Here is a 19,714-nt window from a genome sequence, read left to right as displayed (position 1 = left end):
ATGACGCTGATCCCAGGCTCGCTCATGATGGGTTCAAAGACATTTGAACCAGTCGGGGTCACCAACTGTAGCGGCGGCTACACTGCTCCTGCAATAACACACAACAACCAGACGGGTTGAGCTCAATGAGCAGACTAGTTTATTGCAGGCTGCTGGGCTGCACTTATACTCCCAGCCCAGACCTGGCTGAGAACCGCGCTGGAGGGGGCTGACATCATCTGGGTGTCACGTGGTCCCCCAGCACGGGTTTCTGAGCCCCGTGGTGGAAGGAAGGGAAACCCATGATGACGCCATTTTGGCCGGCTGCCCCACTGCGTGGCTTACAAACGGGGCCAGTTCGCCTGCCTCGTAGTGAGCCGCCACACAGCCACCCTTTCTCTCCTGCAATTTTGAGGCTATTCAGAAGGTTGTGTTTGGTTTCAGATTCCAGCATCTGTGATTTCCTGCGAGTCTCCTGATTGGTACATGGTTGTCAGCATGTCCACAGTGTGCCGAAGGGCCTGCCTCTGTGCTGTACGATATTAGGCTCGCCATGGGTTGTCTCAGGGGTGGTGGCTGCTATAGAGCAGTCATTTCCACATTATGGAAAACCCTTCGCAGTGTGCAAGGCAAGGCTTGAAGTGAACTCCCATACCCAGCTTCTTTCAGCTGTGAAACTAATGTCACACATTTTCCACACAGGAAATGCTCAATTATCCTTTCCAACAATCCTTTAGAAATGAGCCATTCAGAGCTTGGAAGTTTAAGAATTTAAAAAATCCTCACTGTGTTACCTCTGTGTTATCTACATATGGGGAGACGATATTCAGTCTGAATAAACCCGCAGGAACACAGGGTCATTTTTGTTGTGGGTGGTGAGGTAGAGGCTTTCTTAACATTTTCGCAAAGCAGTTCCACTTATATTTCAAAATTGAAATGCTTTTAATTAAGTGGCCTGAAAGACGTGCCAAAATCTGCAATCTCCGTCACAGGGATGCTGGTACTGTAGTCCAGCTGGACTTTATCACTGCTGAGTAATATTTCAGCTCATCAGAGTTCAATCAAGCCTGAATCATCACAGAACCAGGACCACCATAAAGTCAGATGTGGAGGCTATGCCCTGAAAACCAGATGCCCCACACAGTTTAAAGCACGGAAACCTTAAATGTATGCTTTAAAGATTGACAAGCAAGGGGCAATTTAAATACAGCCTCAAGCTGAAAAATCTTGACCTGCTTATGGATGAGGTGTTGCTGTGTGCCAGATGCAGCACATCGAATTAAAACTTATTAATTGAAAAGTTACAACCTTAACCCAAATGAGCTTGGACATCATCAGCTCTCTTGACTGTCTTAACTTCCAAAGCTGCGCCTCCCTTTCATCACTGAAGGGAAATGCTGGGGTGAAACATTTTTTTTCAAGCTCATGGATCTTTTGCATGACAGGAGGGGGAGATGAGCACATTCCTGGAGTGGGATGGGAGGTGGGGGCATTAGAAGAGATGCCACAATCTGGTGATGAAACTGAGGGTGAATCAGAATCAGGTTTTGTCATGAACGTGTGAAATGACATTTGTTGTTTTGCAGCAGTAGTAATGTGCGTTACAGATGCAAAATTACTATAAATTACAATACCTAAATACAAGATGTAAAAAAAAATTAGTGCATAAAAAAAAAGTAGCCATAGGTTCATTGTCTGTTCAGAAATCAGATGGCGGAGGGGAAGAAGCTGCTTTTGTGATGTTGAGTGTGTGTCTCAGAATCAGAATTTAGTGTCAGGAACATGCCATAAAATTTGATTTTTTTGTGGCAGCATTAAAGTGCAAATATTGCTATAAAATTACATTTAAAGAAATTAGAGCAAAAATAAGAGAAAGTGTGGTAGTGCCTATGGTTCATCGGACATTCAGAAATCTGATGGCAGAGGGGCAGAAGCTGTTCTTGTGCCATTGGGTGTTCACCTTCACTCTCCTGTACCTCTTTCCTGATGGTGGTAGTGTGAAGTGCCTGGGTGGTGAAGGTTCTTGAGGATAGAGGCTGCTTTAAGGCACCACCTCTTGGTGATGCCCTCATGGTGGGGCTAGCAGTGATGCCACCAGTCAGAATGCTCTCCCACAGTACACCTGCAGAAATTTCCAAAAGTCTTTGGAGACATACCAACTCTGCTAAAAATCCTCACCAGAAGGCTGGCGTGCCTTCTTCATGATTGGATTGACATGATAGCCCCAGAATAGGTCTCCAGAGATATTGACACCCAGGAATTTAAAGTGCTTTATTCTTTCCACTACTGACCCCTCGATGAGGACAGATTTGTGTTCTCCTGGTTTCCCCTTTCAGAAGTGCACAATCAATTCCTTGATTTTGCTAATGTCAAGTGCAAGTTTGCGGTTGTGACTCCTAACTCTTGCACGCTTCCTTATTGCTATCTCTGATTCTGCTAACAACTGTGACGTCATCGACAAATTTGTAAACAGCATTTGAATTGTGCCTGGCCATTCAGTCATGAATGTAGACTGAGTAGGGCACTGGCTAAGCACGCATCCTTGAGGCCCGCCTATGATAATGGTCAGTGAGGAGGAGATGTTACCAATCCACAATGGTAGTTGTCAAGAATAGAGTTGCAGAGAGAGGTGCAGAGACCCAGGTTTTGATGTTTGCTGACCTGTACTGAGGGGATGATGGTGTTGAAAGCTGAAAGATGAAAAGCAACCTTATATATGTGTTGCTGTTGTCTAGGTGATTCAGGGCTGAGTGGAGAGCCAGTGAGATTCCATCTGCTGTGGTCATTTTGGAGGTATGAGTTAATTCTGGCCATGACCAACACAAAGCATTTCATTACTGTAGGCGTGAATGCGATTGGGGTTTGGGATTACGGCATGAATTCTGAAAATTGAGGCAAGAGCTGAGGGGTCAGTGATGGTTGATCACAGGAAGGGATCTAATCCCGCGAATAGGGACTGGAGCTGATTACAGAGTGGGTGCCTGATTGGAGGGAGTGGGTTCTGACAAGTGAGGAGAATGTCCAAGCAGAGGGGCTTGGACACATGGGTCTGTTTGAAGGGAGTATGAGACAAGTTAGATTGGGGGCGAATGAGGGGGAGCACGTTGATTCCCTTGACCGAAATCTGCGCTGGTTGTACACTTGTCTTTCCACATAACCATCCCTTCAGAGAACTGGTCCAGTCCAGCACTGGAAATGGATGAATCAGGGCACAGAAGGCTGCAGAATGTAACAAAACCAGCTGGAACCTTTACAGTCTCTGACCTCCCATCCACTACAGACATCTATGTGAGGCACTGCATCAAGAAGGCAGCCAACATCATAAAGGACCTCCATCACCATGGTCACAACATCTTCTCACTGCTACCTTTGAGCAAAAGGTACAGATGTCTGAAGATCAGCTCCTCTATGTTCAAGAACAGTTTTTATCCAATAGCTATCTGGCTCTTGAACCTCCCCATACTTCCCTAACCTTGACCAGAAGCTACCCTGGACTATCAAATGATGTGTCTGCACATCTGAAACATCACTTTTTCTTGCACTAACTACAACTGTGAATATTTATTTATCTATCCTTACATATTTATTATCTCTTTTCTCTCTCGTGGTGCATTTTTAATAATTTAATTAATACTGGTATGGTTGGTTTATCGTGCATACTCGCATTGCTATGGCAAGTAAGAATTTTGGTGCATCTGTACAATGCACTCAGGTATATGACAATAAATTCTCATATCCTATATTTCATATCTGCGGCACATGCTCATTAAAATATTAACTTGGTTAATCCATATTCTGTGGACTGGATTGGTTTTCTGTGCAAGTTTTTAAATGAGATACGGTTGGTTTGAGGGGGCTCTCTCTGGGCTGTAGACTTTTTACATTTTAACATGTAACCTCTTGCAAACTCACCCATATTTTTGGCAGGCGGTTAAAATTGAACCACTAACTCTTTCTCACTTTCCACGTGAATCCAAACAGATTCTTGGTGATCACACATGAATAAAACAAATTGCTGGAACAAGTTAGCTGATAGTGTAACCTTTTGCTCTATGTGGCATTTTGTTTGAAGACTCAACCTTCAAGTTCCCCATGGATACATGACAGACATATTTGTGCACATCTAAGCCCCTGCACTCACTTTGGATTTGAGCCTGGATTTGAAATATCAGATTCTCCTTCATCACTGGATTGTTGAAATGACATTCACTTTTTCGGTAACTTGCCTTCTTCTCCCTTTCACAATTGATTTGGAGAAGTGAATTCTGTTGACTAAGAGCATGGTGTACAACAGTCCCAGCCAACAAATGGCTTGCTTCTCACCAGTTGAGAGAATAACAATGTCTGTGCCAATATTGTCCAACTTCTCTACAAATTGAGATCTAATTAAAACAATGTGCACTGAGTTTTCTTAGAAAATAGAAAACTTTGGATTTGTTCTCCCTTAAAGTCCCAGAGCAAGCCCGGAAGGAGGAGTATAAGGTCCCCTCACAGTGTCAATGGAATCAGTGGAGAACTGCAGGAGGAACTCAGCAGGTCAGGCTGCATCTGTGGGTAGAAGTGATCAGTCCACATTTCAGTCAGGACCCTTTATCGAGGCTAAGCTAAAAAAAATGTGAAGTTCCTCATTTAAAGGGAAAAATATCTGGAAGTGAAAGGAAATGGATGGATAGAGAGAGGGTAAATAAGTAGAGCAAGAGAATGTGGGGGGGGGGGTGGAAGAAAAGTTAGGGAGCAGGAAAGTGTGTAAAGAAGAGAAAAATAGTGGAACCAGATGGGGGTGGGAGCTAACTAAAATTAAAACAAATCACTGTTCATGCTATTCAGTTTAAGGCTATCCAGAAGGAATATGATGTGTTCTTCCTCACATTTACGTTGAGCCTCATCCTGACAGTAGATGTGGCCAACGACAAACATGGCGCTGTAGGAATGGTTGGGGGAGTGAAAATGGTTGGTGACAGGAAACTTAAAGTTTAAGACTGACACACAAAGTGTAGGCATTCAGTGACTGTACACAAAAGTGCTGGAGAGATTCAGTAGCATCTGGCGGAAGTAAAAGGCAGTTGATGCTTCAGCACTCCTGAGGAAGGGCTTCGGCCTGAAACGTCAACTGCCTTTTACTTCCTATGGAGGTTGTGTGACCTGCTGAGTCTGTCCAGCACTTTTGTGTACTGCACTGGACCCCAGCATCTGCAGACTTTCTTGTTCAACCTCCGTGGCTGTTTGGTGAAATGTTGTTGTTTTTCTTTATTAGACAGTAGAGTTCTGGTTCAGTTAGCATTGCTCTTGCCTCAGATGATCTATCTGCCAGTTGAAGACTCATCCCAGTCCCTGGACCCAGGCTGACATTCACTGCAGGGATTGTGCCTTTCCTTTCAGAAATTTCCACATAAAACAAGGCTGTGTTTGCCCTAAGGCACTAAATCAGTCTCTCTCTCTCTCTCTCTCTCTCTCTCTCTCTCTCTCTCTCTCTCTCCCCACCCCCATTTGCTCTACTTGTCTCTTTCCTTCTCTCTCTCTCTTTCCCTCTTATGCACATTCCCATTTATTTTTCTCTGCCCACTTCCCTATTCTCTCTCCCCTCTCTCTCAGCACTAATATCTTTTCCAATTCATTTCATGTCTATTTATTACAGCATGTTGTACCAAGACATGAGTTCAGAACAGCTTCAGATGGATGATAAATGCACGATTGTGCCAAAGAATTTTCAAATTCACATTTGTATAATCATTCCGATGGTTCCAGATATAGAAACTTACAACATCTTCACTGAGGCAAAAAAATGGTTTACTCATTTCCTACAAAACAGAAAGGATCCAGGAAAATGAAACAATTCTGTTCTGCACTGCAGTTATTTCAATTCCTTTGTCATTTTAAGTAATTATGTATTTGAAAGCCACAATTCCTCCTGGATTTCAGATCTTCTATTAAGTCCAATGTGTCTCGGAAGCCACTGAGGGATTACGAGTCCAATCCTAAACTGTAAAATATCATTGCAATGAGAGATGCAACATTCCTTTCAGATGAATTTAGAAAATTGTTTGATAAAATCCCCCCCTGATATTGTGATTCAGGATGAATTGCTACCACCCCAAATTGAAGATGGTGGTGAATTAAATCAATTTAATCATTCTTTAATCTGAGTGATGTTTTCCAGGATACAGGATGTGGTCCATATTTTAAAAGGCTTCACTGCAGATCTTCATTTTTAGAAGACGATGAAGTATAATGGTGGGGTGGGGGTTGATGATTGGTTGGCAGAATTATCGAGGATCCCTACCATCCATCACACAGGATCTTTGACCCACAAGCATCAGGAAGGAAGTACAAGAGCATCAAAATCAGGACTGCCAGGCTGGGAAATAGCTTCTTCCCACAGACCGTGAGATTGTTGAACAGTGTTGTAAGCTTGCATCTCTTTTGAATGAAACAAGGCAACTATTCTAAAATGGTTATACATATTTATTTTATATTATATTTTTATGTACTGTGGTGATACACCACTGGCCTACCGCAGGGGGTATCCTCTGTACCTGCAGAAGAGCATGGGGACAAAACAACACCTAACCGGCTGTCAATCAGCCGACGTGAATGGACCAAGCCCCACCCAGTCGGGTGTCACTCACCCTCCAGGATATAAGCCTGAGCCAGCCCTTTGAATACTCTCTCAGAGTTTACAGCAGCTCTCCTCACAGCTGGCTCTGTGGAAGTTTATGTCGAATAAAGCCTGTTGTACAGTCTTTAGGATTTGTGTGGGTCCCGGTGTGGGTCAGATTGTCGATCGTACCAAAATTCCCCAGCTAAAAACCAGTACTGTTCGAGATGTGGCAAGAAAGGCCACTTTGCCAAAGTATGCCTCTTAAAGCCAGTCGGCAGCTCAGCGGCCCTCTACGACCTCCTCCCCTCCCTCACGATCCCCGCCACGTGCGATTGCCGGGCAAAACCATTGCCCCCACAGCCACTTCTGGCCTCCCCAACCCCAGCGGTCCAATTTCCGGCCTCACCGGCAACAATTGCCACGTGCGCGCCATGCACCCAGACCAGCCCTTGCCCTCGCCAACGCTGCCTCCCGAAGACTACAATGACGTCACTTCTGGTCTATGGAATGACGTCACTTTCACCGGTCACAATGATGTCGCCCTCACCGACAGCGAGTGGTGTGACATCACTTCCCCTGATGTAACTAGCGCAGCTGGGGAAGAAGGCCAACCATGCCTCACCCTCCCACGCAGCGCCGCCATCTTTGGCCTGTCAGGTGTGGGCGCTGCCATCACCGAGGCTCTCCCATGCATCCAACGATGACAATGTGGTCAACACGAGCACTGATCAGGCAGGCCTACTGACCCACACCATGCCTCCAGATGCCGCTACCCATCGCACACCGCACCCCATGATCACGGAGAGCACCATCGGTTGACACTCATCTCTCCCGGCGCCGGTAGAGGATACCGATGATCACAACTCACCTCCACCATTCAGAGAACGATGACTCGGACCCCATGATGGTCACCACCCTGACCAGGAACGTTCCCCATGACCTCAGGCACTCCATGATGGACGTAAAAATCGACGGGCAAGAAATCGGCGATTGGAACGTTTCTCCCACCTGTCTCCCCGGGACAGGTGCCCCTGCGTAGACACGTGTGGACACAAAAGGCTGAACCCCTGGTTGAGCAGGTGTTCCTCCTACATGCAAACCACAACTACGCCTACGTTAGGTTCAGCAGCGGCAGGGAGGACACCATCTCAACCAGGGACCTGTCACTGGCAGGAGCACCCACCACAGCTCAGCATCCTTCAGCCCAGGACCTTGACAGCCTGACACACACCCCCGACCCCGGACAGCTATGGGTCACTGAAGACCTCCTTGGGCCCCAAGGACTTACTACAATCATGGGGGACGAACCTGCTCCCTGCCCATCCGATGCGACACACACACCTCAACCCCAGCCCCCCAGCCACTCCTCCACACTGCACCATGCCAGCCACTCCGGCCCCCGCCCCCAGCCCCCGCACACCCTCACCGACCAGTGACCAGGAGCCAGTCCTGTGACGGTCGCAGAGACTCCAGCGGCCGCTGGACCGTCTCAATCTGTAAATAGTGTGTATATATGTTTTGGGGCTCTTGACTGCAATCTCCCCCCCAGCCCCCACAGGACAATTTTAAAGAAGATGGTGAATGTGGTGGTACACCACTGGCCTACTGCAAGGGGCAATAGGATTACATTAAAAAAAATTAAGAATAAAATAATAAAATTACAATACAATATCAGTAATCTAAATAAACTATACTCTCCCCAATAATTATTACACATTAATAACCCAACTCAAATTTGTCCAACCCCCCCTTTCCCCCCAAAAATAAAGAGTGAAGAATTAATAAAGTTAATAATATATGTGAGAAAAAAAACCCATTTACAAAAAAAAACAAAAACATAACTGATTAAAATAATAACAAAAAAAAGTAATTAATACTAAGATATCAGACTTAAAAAACATATTTAAATCAAACTTAAATGCATATATCTAACAAACGGAGTTAAGATGAAACATATATTTAACTCAAACAATATAAAAAATTAGTAAAGTTAGTAACATTATCTATCAAAAATTCTTAAACAATAATCAATTCTTAAAAAAAATTGTAGCATGAAAAAAAAGATGAAAAAAAACTTTCTCTATAGAGATAAACCTTCACCAAATATCAACTAACTTCACATCTATCATCATATTAGTCACATAAACCACCATCTTAAAACAAAATTCAAACCTCATTAAGCATTGTACAATTCAATTTTAGTACTCTTCCACCATTTTTCCCTTTTACTCTTGAATAGTTATCCAATAAAAGCTCCAATACCACATTTAAATATCCCCAATCATACGTTAAAATTCAGATATCCAAATAATAAAAACACATCTACAACGAAATCTATATCTTCAACAAATGGAGCATAAACCACAAACAAAATTCAAGCCTCATTAAGAATTGTACAATTCAATTTATAACTTTCACCATTATTCCCTTCGTTCTATAACTAAAATAGCAAAATAATATACACCAGAATTACCACTCCTTTCACCTTAAAGTTAAAGAAAAAATATAAAATAAAACTTATCCATCCCATTGACATTTAAATTTCAGATATTCCTTATCTACTGAATAAACTTTACAAAACAAAACCACATAAATTTTTAGTTTTTTAAACAATCAAATACTTTCTTATGCTTTTTTTTTATATTTAAACAAAAAAAAACCCCTTCACTCTTTAATCTAGCAATACAAAAAAAAGGAAAAAAAAACGGGTAGGAGGTTAAAAATACCCCCTCCCGTCTAAACCGCGCAATGCGGTAACTCCCAAAAAAAAATGGGTGTGAGATAACTCACACGTAGCAGATGACTTTCAGGAAATAGTGCCTATCCAGTTCTCTCCCCCAACTCTCACTTCCATAAGTTAAATTAACAGCACTGAAATTATCTAAACTTTTAAAGAATTTTAACGGGCATTGCTAGACAAAACAATAAGATAGAGTCAGGAGAGGACTGGAAGGCACGTCTGATCCTTACGCCATCTTGCCACGCCCCCAGGGAGCAACTTCTGCACCTGCAGAAGAGCATGGGGACAAGACAACACCTGGCCGGCTGTCAATCAGCCGACCTGAATGGACCAAGCCCCATCCGGTTGGGTGTCAATCATCCTCCAGGATATAAGCCTCAGCTGGCCCTTCGAAGACTCTCTCAGAGTTTACAGCAGTTCTCCTCATAGCTGGCTCTGTGGAAGTTTATGTCAAATAAAGCCTGTCTTTAGGTTTTGTGTGTTTGCTTCTGTCTGATAGTGCACCGCATGTACATCTGTGAGTATTGGGTGCAGTGTATGTGTGTGCACCATGGCCTGGAGAAACGCTATTTCAACTGGTTGTATTTGTACAGTCAGATGATAATAAACCTGAACTTGAATTTGAACTGGTGATAAGGGCCATTCACTTTTGTGCTTCAAAGGTCAAAGTTCCTTTTATTGTTGTGTAATAATACATTAAAAGGATATACTTCAACACCAGTCTGCCATAAGGCAAAGAGTTGTCGAAGGGCATTGCCTGGGGAGAAAGAGAAGCAAAAGGAAGGCCCTTCTGAGGCACTGAGTGTATGGCCACATTTATACTGGGCAGTAGGACCCCTGCAGAGCAGTGCTGTGTCTCGGCTCCCTGCCCTCCCAGGTCCACAGCAACCGCAGCACTGCCTTTTTATTTAGTGATATCTTGGAGCTCGTCCCCCGAATGCAAGCATCTCATCACCTGAGGTTGGAGTGACTAGTGACCTGGACCTCAGGTGACGAATTGACCTGGTTCCCATTTGTCCTGCAGATTTGCTCTGCTGCAGCATGAGCCTTGTTGCAGCTGAGGTGCAGCGTTGCTGAAAGATATGATGCAAGTGTGCGCTTGCACCGAAATTCTTACTTGCTGCGGCTGAGCAGATAGTGTCTACCACAATCTACAGAAATGAATGAAAACAACAATAGCATACTTGGTTAATCAGAAGAATCTGCAGACTCAGTGATTCTAGTGCAGTACCAAAAAGTGCTGGAGAAACTTAGCATCTATGGGAAGTTAAAGGGTAACCATTTTTTTGGCCTGAGCTCCTCATCAAGGTGTGAGCAAAAAGCAGTGCCTAAATAAAAAGGTAGAGGGAGGAAGGGGCAGGGGAAGGAACACAGGCCAACAGGTAAGAGTAAGAGGAGAGGGCAACTCTCTGACAGGAGAAGAAAAGGAAGGTGGGTGGGGGGGGGGGGTGGTGGGGGAAGCTGGAGGAAAGGAGTTAGTTTGAGGGATAGGGAAAGAGAGAAATTGGAGAAGGTGATGCTAATGCTGTCTGGTGGGAGAATGCCCACTTATTGCTCTTTCAATTTGTAGGTGGCCTCAGTATGGCAGTATGTGAGGGGTCTGACTATTTAAATTTGTTTCATTTAGACATTCAGCACGGAAACTTTTACTTACTTCTGGCGAACAGCTCATGCCTGAAATGTTGGTTGCCTTTTCCTTCCTATGGAAGCTGCGTGACCTGTTGAGTTTCACCAGAACATTTGTGTATCGATTGGGAATATCTGGAACTGCATTCAGCTTGGAAGAGCTGGGTTAATAGCAGATAAAGGTATTGCTTAACTGTGCCTTTGTTTTGGGAAAGGATTACTCTAACAAATTTCACTTTCCAATATTGTCTGTAGTCAAAGTTTTTTCTGCAACTGAAGATTAAAACAAAACCACCGAAACATCTGGAATAAAAAACATGAAATGCTGGAAAGACACAAAGCAGAAGGGTCTGGACCGAAGCATTAACTTGGATTCTCTCTACAGATGATGCCCTGTAGAGGGTTTCAATATTTTCTGCTCTTTGTACGCTAGTTAGATCTCCAGGATTCAGCAACAGAATGTTTGTCCTGCATTGGCTGCAGAACACTTTGTAATGTCTGTAAAGGTCAAAACATTGTGTTTTTGATTTGTAGTTAATTTTGTGCCAATCCCTTTGTGAAAAATTATTGTTTGTAGTGTTCCCATATGTTGTAATATCTGGGCGGACCAAGAACTTGCATCTCATTCTTCAAAGAATTATGAAGGGCAAGTAAGATCCAGATTTGAATTTGTCTTAATTCATTTTATTTTGTCTTAATTTTGTCTATTTTTTCTTGTATCTATTTAAAGTTGAATATCATTATATCATTATATGGTATATGCTTTGTTTATTCATCATTATGAAAATCTCAATGCAAAGTTATGCAAAGTATTTATCCATTTTATCAATGAATTAAAGCTACTTAAATCTGCAACTACAAAGTTTGGTTTATTGGATTAATAAGATAATAATTCGGAATATCGTCACTCTCATTTCCTTGCAGATGACAAGTTTTGAAATTGGGAAATATTAGAACTTGAAAAATGTCATCCATAATGACCTACTGTTGTGAAAGGTGAATGTGTGTATGTGTGTGTGAGTCAATGGGTGTGTGTGTGTGTGCGTGTGTGTGTGTGTGTGTGTGTGTGTGTGCGTGTGTGTCAATGGGTGTGTGTGTGTGTGTTTAAGACCTTGTATGGTGTGACGAGTGTGTGTGAGGGGTATATATGTGTGTGTGTCAATGGGTGTGTGGGTGATGTATGAAGTGTGTGTCTGAGTGTGTGGGTGTATGTGTGTCTGTGTGTGTGGTGTATGTGGTGTGTGGGTGTTTGTGTGTGTGTGGTGTATGTGGTATGTGTCTGAGTGTGTGTCTGTGAGTGTGTGGTGTCTGGGTGTATGTGTATATAGATGTGGGTAGTCTGTGTGTGTGTGTGGGTGTGTGTGTGAGTTTGTATGGTATGAGAAGTGTGTGTGTTAATGTGTGTGCGACTGTGTAAGTGAGTGGGAGTGTTTCTGAGTGTGGGTGTGTGTATGAGTGTGTCTGGTATGAGAAGTGTGTGTGTTAATGTGTGTGCGACTGTGTAAGTGAGTGGGAGTGTTTCTGAGTGTGGGTGTGTGTATGAGTGTGTCTGGTATGAGAAGTGTGTGTATTAGTGTGTGTGGCTCTGTGTAAGTGAGTGGGAGTGTTTCTGAGTGTGGGTGTTTGTGTGAGTGTGTCTGGTGTGGTTGTGGATGTGTGTTAGAATGTGGATGTGGGTGAGTGTGTCAGTGTGGATGAAGGAAATCGTGTATACACAGAAGTGTGTAAAATACTTGGTCTGCATGTGTGTGTGTGTGGCTCTGCAGTATTGTGAGTTATGATTTGCTCTCTCCGTCTGCCCTCATGAAGAAGGTGGGGGAGTGTCAGCAGCTGGCTGATGACTGCTGCTAAACTGAGACTTGTGTTGAGAAATTTGTCCATACTTTTGAAAAAGTATTTTCAATCTGAAAAGCACAGTAAAAAAGTGTGTGTTATTGTGAAAATAGTTCAGAACATCTTCCTCAGGTCAATTTCCATGAAGTCAGCACACACTGGATGAGATTCTTGTGATTAAAATTTGCGCAGTTTGCAAATTGCTGTCTTGATAGGTATCCATTGTGCAACCCTTTAGGACTGATTAAATAAATGCACAGTTAACAGGGTTACCAGTTAAGTCTGGCACGGGAAACATCCCTGTTGATTCAGGCCATGTTTGAAAGGAAGCTTTTTCAGGTTACGTATTAAATGCACCCTGTTCTAAATGCACAAATTCATCCGAGAGAATAAATGGCTTCCTGTGTGTTGACTGAACATGGGAGCATTGAGTGAACTCAAATGAATATCTACATAATGCTGCAGACTTGTACATTGTCCAAATATTTAGAACCAACACCTACCCTAGTTTTTTTTTCACTTTGCGGTGTGTGTGTGTGTGTGTGTGTGTGTGTGTGTGTGTGTGTGTGTGTGTGTGTGTGTGTGTGTGTGTGTGTGTGTGTGTGTGTGTGTGTGTTTTCCTGTACTCAAAAGTTCAAGTAGGATTTGGGTTAAATCATGAAAGCCTGCATGCAGACATGGTGGTTGAAGCAAAAACAATGCCGGAAAAATACAACATTTTTTTCCAAAAATATATATTTTATTCACAATAAATTATTTACAAAACCAGAAAACCTTTCAAGAGTTTTTACATTCATAGTGTCAGCCATATGTATACATTCTCATCAAAATACAGTTTACATTGTTCTCTCAATATACCATTACCACCACTGTGCCACCTTACATTTCTAGACATTGTCATTAAACAAACGACTAGAAAAAACTTATTCACAATCTGCATGCCTAAATTAAAATTAATGCCATCTGTTTGATGGGTGCCCAGCTGGAAATTTAGTAGGGTTTACATGTTTCTCTATAGCCCCTTTCACACTTGCCAGTGATCCCAGGAATCGAACACCAATCGGCCTTTAAAGGGCCAAGTGTGAAAGCAAAATCTGCTCAATGCCGGGGTGAGATGACATCGGGATTGCCAGCCTCGACCCCTAGTACAATCCCCGGTGTCTGGAGACACCGGCGTTGAGATCAGGCAAGTGTGAAATGGGCAATTGCATTGAAGGCACTTCCTATTAAAAGGTACCTCTTTGGCTTGGCTTCGCGGACGAAGATTTATGGAGGGGGTAAAAGTCCACGTCAGCTGCAGGCTCGTTTGTGGCTGACAAGTCCGATGCGGGACAGGCAGACACGGTTGCAGCGGCTGCAGGGGAAAATTGGTTGGTTGGGGTTGGGTGTTGGGTTTTTCCTCCTTTGCCTTTTGTCAGTGAGGTGGGCTCTGCGGTCTTCTTCAAAGGAGGTTGCTGCCCGCCAAACTGTGAGGCGCCAAGATGCACGGTTTGAGGCGATATCAGCCCACTGGCAGTGGTCAATGTGGCAGGCACCAAGAGATTTCTTTAGGCAGTCCTTGTACCTCTTCTTTGGTGCACCTCTGTCACGGTGGCCAGTGGAGAGCTCGCCATATAACATGATCTTGGGAAGGTAGAACAGATCAAACGCCGGGGATAAACCCGTGCAAGTGTGAAAGCATTCGGGGTCCCGGTTAGAAGTGGTCTAGTGTGAAAGGCCAAATCCTCATTCCTCTCCCAGGACATTGAACAGCCAGTTTACTGGGATGCAAGTGTGAAAGGTACTTTAGAATTAAAGGTTCTGGTGGGGGTGGGGGCGGGAGGGGGGATTGGTTTGATCATTATCTTCAAGGTGTAAATGTCTGGAAGGGAATGATTTCTGCTGATGAGGGAGTGGGCAGCCAGGTAATAGTAATGATAATGATTTTATTGTCATGCACAGTGTACAATGGAAACACACACAGAAATTCTTGCTTGCTGCAGCTGAACAGGTACTTTGTTAAAGAAAAGACAACATTTAAAATGACAATAAATACTCAAGATAGATAAATGTTCAATTATGCCAGTTCAAAACAAAACATTGTTACAATGGTGCAGACAGTCCTTTCCATGGTTAGAGTTACAAGGGACTGATCGCTGTTGAAAAAAAATGTATTGAAGAACCTGGAAGTGCTTGTCTTCAGGTTCCTGTTCTTCTTTCTTTGGCTTGGCTTCGCGGACGAAGATTTATGGAGGGGGTACAGGTACAGGTTCCTGTACGTTTTACCCAAAGGTAGAAGTGAGAAGTTTTCAGATTTATTGTTGAGTACATACATGACATCACATACAACCCAGAGATTGCTTTTCTCTGATAGCGCGGCAGAATTGCCACTTATTTTGGTAGTGCAATAAAAAACTGCATAGCATATACATGTAAACAAATAAAGAAGTGTAAACAGATAAAAAATATAAACAGACTGACTGTAATACAGAGAAAATGTAAAAAAAATCAATAAAGTGCACGAGTAAGATTCCTTAAATGAGTCCCTGATTGAGTTTGTTGTTGAAGAGTCTGATGGTGGAGGGGTTTACAACTGTTCCTGAACCTGGTGATGCAAGTCTTGTGGCCCTTATACCTCTTTCCTGATGGTAGCAGCGAGAACACAACAAGTGTATGGTGGTGTGGATCCTTGATAATTGCTGCTGCTCTCCGACAGCAGCGTTCCCTGTAGATGTTCTTGATGGTGAGTGGGGCTTTGCCTGTGATGTCCTGGGCTGTGTCCACTAGCTTTTGGAGGGCTTTACGCTCAGGGCTATTGGTGTCCCCATACCAGACCATGATGCAGCTGGTCAGCACACTTCCCACCATTCAGGTGTAGAAATTTGTCAGGGTTTCTGGTGTCAAACCAAACCTCTGCAAATTCGAGAAAGAAGAGATGGGAACATAGAAATGTTGGAGGTCCTCAGCATGTCTCGCAGCATCAACAGGAAGTAAAGGTAAATAACTGATGCTTCAGGCCTGAACTCTTGTTCAAGGTATAAGTAAAAAGTAGGCAGGCACCTGAATTAAAGAGCTGGGGAGGAGGAAAGAAAGGGGAGGGGGAGGAGCATAGACCAATAGACAAAAGGTGATAGTTGGACATGGACAGGAGAGGAAAGGTCAGAGATGATTGGAAGAGGGGTGGCTCTGTGAAGGCAGATCTGGAGGAAAGGAGACAGACAGAAAGCCATCTTATCCCAGATCTACAAACGCAGAGGGAAAACATAAAACTTACATTCATGTCGAGCGGCACTTCGTATCGCCCTTTGGAGCCAACGGAAGCGGGGCAACTGATGCCGTAGTGTCACTCATCATAAATACGTGGCAGAACAATGGTCATCTTCCTTACCCATAATCCCCCACAGCTGGAACCACTCTGTGTTTCCAAGAACAGTTCCAGTTTCATGAGGGATTATGGGTAGGGAAGATGGCTATTGCTCTGCTGTCTTTTGAGCTGCAGTGAGCAGCCCTGAATGCCAAAGCAGCCTGGTGAGGCTGTCACAACCTACATCAGCTGTCCCCTGACAGCTCCCGCTGGATGACCCTGCCCTGACATCTCCCACCCGCTGCCCCTAACCTGATGAACCAGGCTGGCTGCCCCTGCCCTGATTTCTCCTGCCCACTGCCCCAGCCATGACAGCTCCCGCCAGCCCCTGCTGCCCTGATGGTTCCTGCCTGCTGCCCCTGCCCTGACGGCTCCTGCCAACCGCCTGTGCCTTGAGGGAGCTATGGAGGGGTGAGTGGGAAGTGGGTCACGGCCCTAATCAGCTGCTTGGAGTGGCTGTACATTTATGTGGGGCGGCGGAATACTGAGCTCCATCGATTATCCTTCCCCGAAAGGGATTGCAGTCAATGCCTTGGAGCCGGCTATGGCTCATTCAAGAAGGTAAGTCTCTAGACATAAGGGTGGAGAATCTCTTCCTTTACAATCGGGCATTTTTCTTGTCTGAAAGGGCCTAGAGCTAGAGGAAAGATAAGTAGATATAGGTGGAGAGGGTGGGGCTAATGGAAACCAATGCCGTCAACTTGGAGGGTGCCCAGATGGAATACAAGGTGTGGTTCCTCCAATTTGCAGGTGGTCTCAATCTCTCACACACACACACACACACACACACACACACACACACACACACACACACACACACACACACACACACACACACACACACACACACACACACACACACACAGAAGTTGCTTCAAAATTCTGGTATTGCATGGAGTGAATAATTAACCCATGGTGAGTGTTACTTGTTCTTTCCAAATCAGGGGTTTCTTCCAGAAGCCATGCTAAATGAAACTAACTGAAGTGTTCACGGAGAATTTCAACCTCTCATTACTGCAGTCAGAGGTTCCCACCTGCTTCAAAAGGGCCTTAAGAGTAGAGTGAGCTGCTTCAATGACCAATGCCCAGTAGCACTAACATCTACTGAGATTAAATGCTTTAAGAGACTGGACATGGTCAGAATTAACAAGTACCTAAGCAAAGATTTTGACCCCCTGCAATTCACCTATTGTCACAATCGCTCCACAGCAGATGTAATATCACTGTCCCTCCACTCAGCTCTGGATCATCTTGAAAACAATAATTCATATATATGGCTGCTCTTCATCGTCAACAGCTCAGTGCTGGTCAAGAAGCTACAACCTCTAGGCCTCTGTAACCCCCTCTGCAACTGGATCCTTGACTTTCTCATCAGAAGACCACAGTCAGTACAAATTGGAAATGTCTCTTCCTCACTGATTATCAACATAGGTGCATCCCAAGGATGTGTGCATAGCCCATTACATTATACACATATGACTTTGTGGCCAGGCTCAATTCCAATGCTATCTACGTTTGCCGATGACACCACAGTTGTTGGCAGAATCGCAAACAGCAATGAGCAAGTGTACAGGAGGGAGATAGATCAGCTCATTGAATGGTGTAATGACAACAACCTTGGGCTCAACATTAGCAAAACCAAGGAGATGACTGTGGACTTTAGGAGGAAGTCAGCGAAACACGGCCCAATTCTCATCGAGGACTTAGTAGTGGAGAGGGTCAAGAGCTTCAAATTCCTGGGTGTCAACATCTCTGAGGGTCTGTCCTGGAGCCTCCATGTTGATAGTCATAAAGAAGGCTCACCAGAGGCTATATCTTGTGAGGTGTTTTAGGAGATTCAGTATGTCACCAAAGACTTTTATAAACTTTTACAGGTGTACCATGGAGAGCATTCTGGCTGGTTGCATCACAGCCTGGTATGGAGGCACCAACTCTCAGGACAAGAATAAACTCCAGAGGGTTGTTAACTCAGCCTGCAACATCAATCGAGGACATCTACAAGAGGCAGTGTCTTAAAAAAGCAGCCTACATCCTCAAAGACCCCCACCATCCAGGCCATGCCTTCTTCACTCTGCTACCATCGGGACAAAGGTACTGAAGATGAGCACTCAGCGGTGCAGGGACAGCTTCTTCCCCACTGCCATCAGATTCCTGAATAATTCAATGAACCAAAGACACGGCCTTTCTTTTCGTGCACTGTTATCTTTATATTCATTGCTGTAAGACAGTTTATAATATGAATGTTTGAACTGTGATTTTGCTGCAAATTTCATGAGAATAAATTCTGATTCTGTTTGTGAGCTTATTTCTGGAATATTTTCACGAGGGCTTGAAAGGTAACAAATCGTTGGATGAGCTGTCAAACTAGGCCAAAGAATAATCTGTCAGCACCTGTCATCAGTCTCATCCCTAAAAGTGAAAGGGGGGGGGGGGGTGCAAAAGGTTGTCACAATTCTAAGGCCTATTTTCATGCTGTACATATCACTGATTATTCTGCTGTGAAAACTCAGCCACATGGGTCCCTTCAGGTCCCTCTGAAGGGTTCTGTTCTGAGACGTTGGCCACTAATGCTGCTTGACCTGCTGAGCTCCTCCAACAAAGTGTGCTTTTTGCTCCAGATTGCAGCATCTGCTGTCTCTTGTTCTTGCATGTGAACATCCCAGCTCACCATCCTGATGTATTCTAGTCATCAAACAAACTCCAAAACTCCCTCCTATGAGGCTGAGGACAATGCATTTTGGTAATTTGTCACAAAAAGGCCAAGTACAGTGAGAAAGGTTCTTCGGTGAACAGGCCATCATGTTATCTCCCACATTCATACAGCCGTATAAATTGCCCATTTTACAGAGTAGGTTTACAATGAAAACAGACTATAGAACAGTCCAGCACAGGAACAGGCACTTCAGCCTATGTCTGTGCCGAAAATGATGTCCAAATCAAACCAAATCTCTGCTGTTTGAACCCAATAGATGTCTCTCCAGAAGTCTCTTAAACACCACTTTCACATAGACCCACCACTTCTCCGGGTAGCCCATCCACCTCTCTGTAAAACACTTGCCCTGCATATCTCCTTTTAACACATGTGCTCTAGTGTGTGATCCCTCTCATGATTTTATACACCTCCACAGGATCTCTCCTCAGCTCCTAACATGCTAAGAAATCTCTGGTCTGTATCCTGTTGTATTGATAGGCCTCCTCACTGTCCACAACTCCATCAATCTCAAAATGGAGACAGAGGGTCGACTTTTTGCCATGCAAAATGAAGTTCTTCACTGTATCTCTGTGCAGGTGGCAATAAGCAATTCAATTTACTGTCACCTACTATTGTACCCCACTATATATCTCTAAGGACATACAGATTCAGTGTACTGAGAGAGCACTTACCTCTTTTATTACATTATTTTATTATTACCTCAAACAGGAGTCTATGCGACTGCAAGAAGCTGCAGGAGGTGAATCCAGGGACATTTAGTGACTTTACAGGGACTCTTCTTTTGCTTCCCTTTTTCTCTTACTATAAGGGATGCTGGACAATACTAAAGGCGACTCTTTGTCTGCCTTCTGGCAGGCAAAAGTTAAAGTATATCATATACGC

Source organism: Narcine bancroftii, chromosome 2, assembly GCF_036971445.1.
Source record: "Narcine bancroftii isolate sNarBan1 chromosome 2, sNarBan1.hap1, whole genome shotgun sequence".
Classification (NCBI taxonomy): domain Eukaryota; kingdom Metazoa; phylum Chordata; class Chondrichthyes; order Torpediniformes; family Narcinidae; genus Narcine; species Narcine bancroftii.
This window is presented reverse-complemented; position numbering follows the sequence as displayed.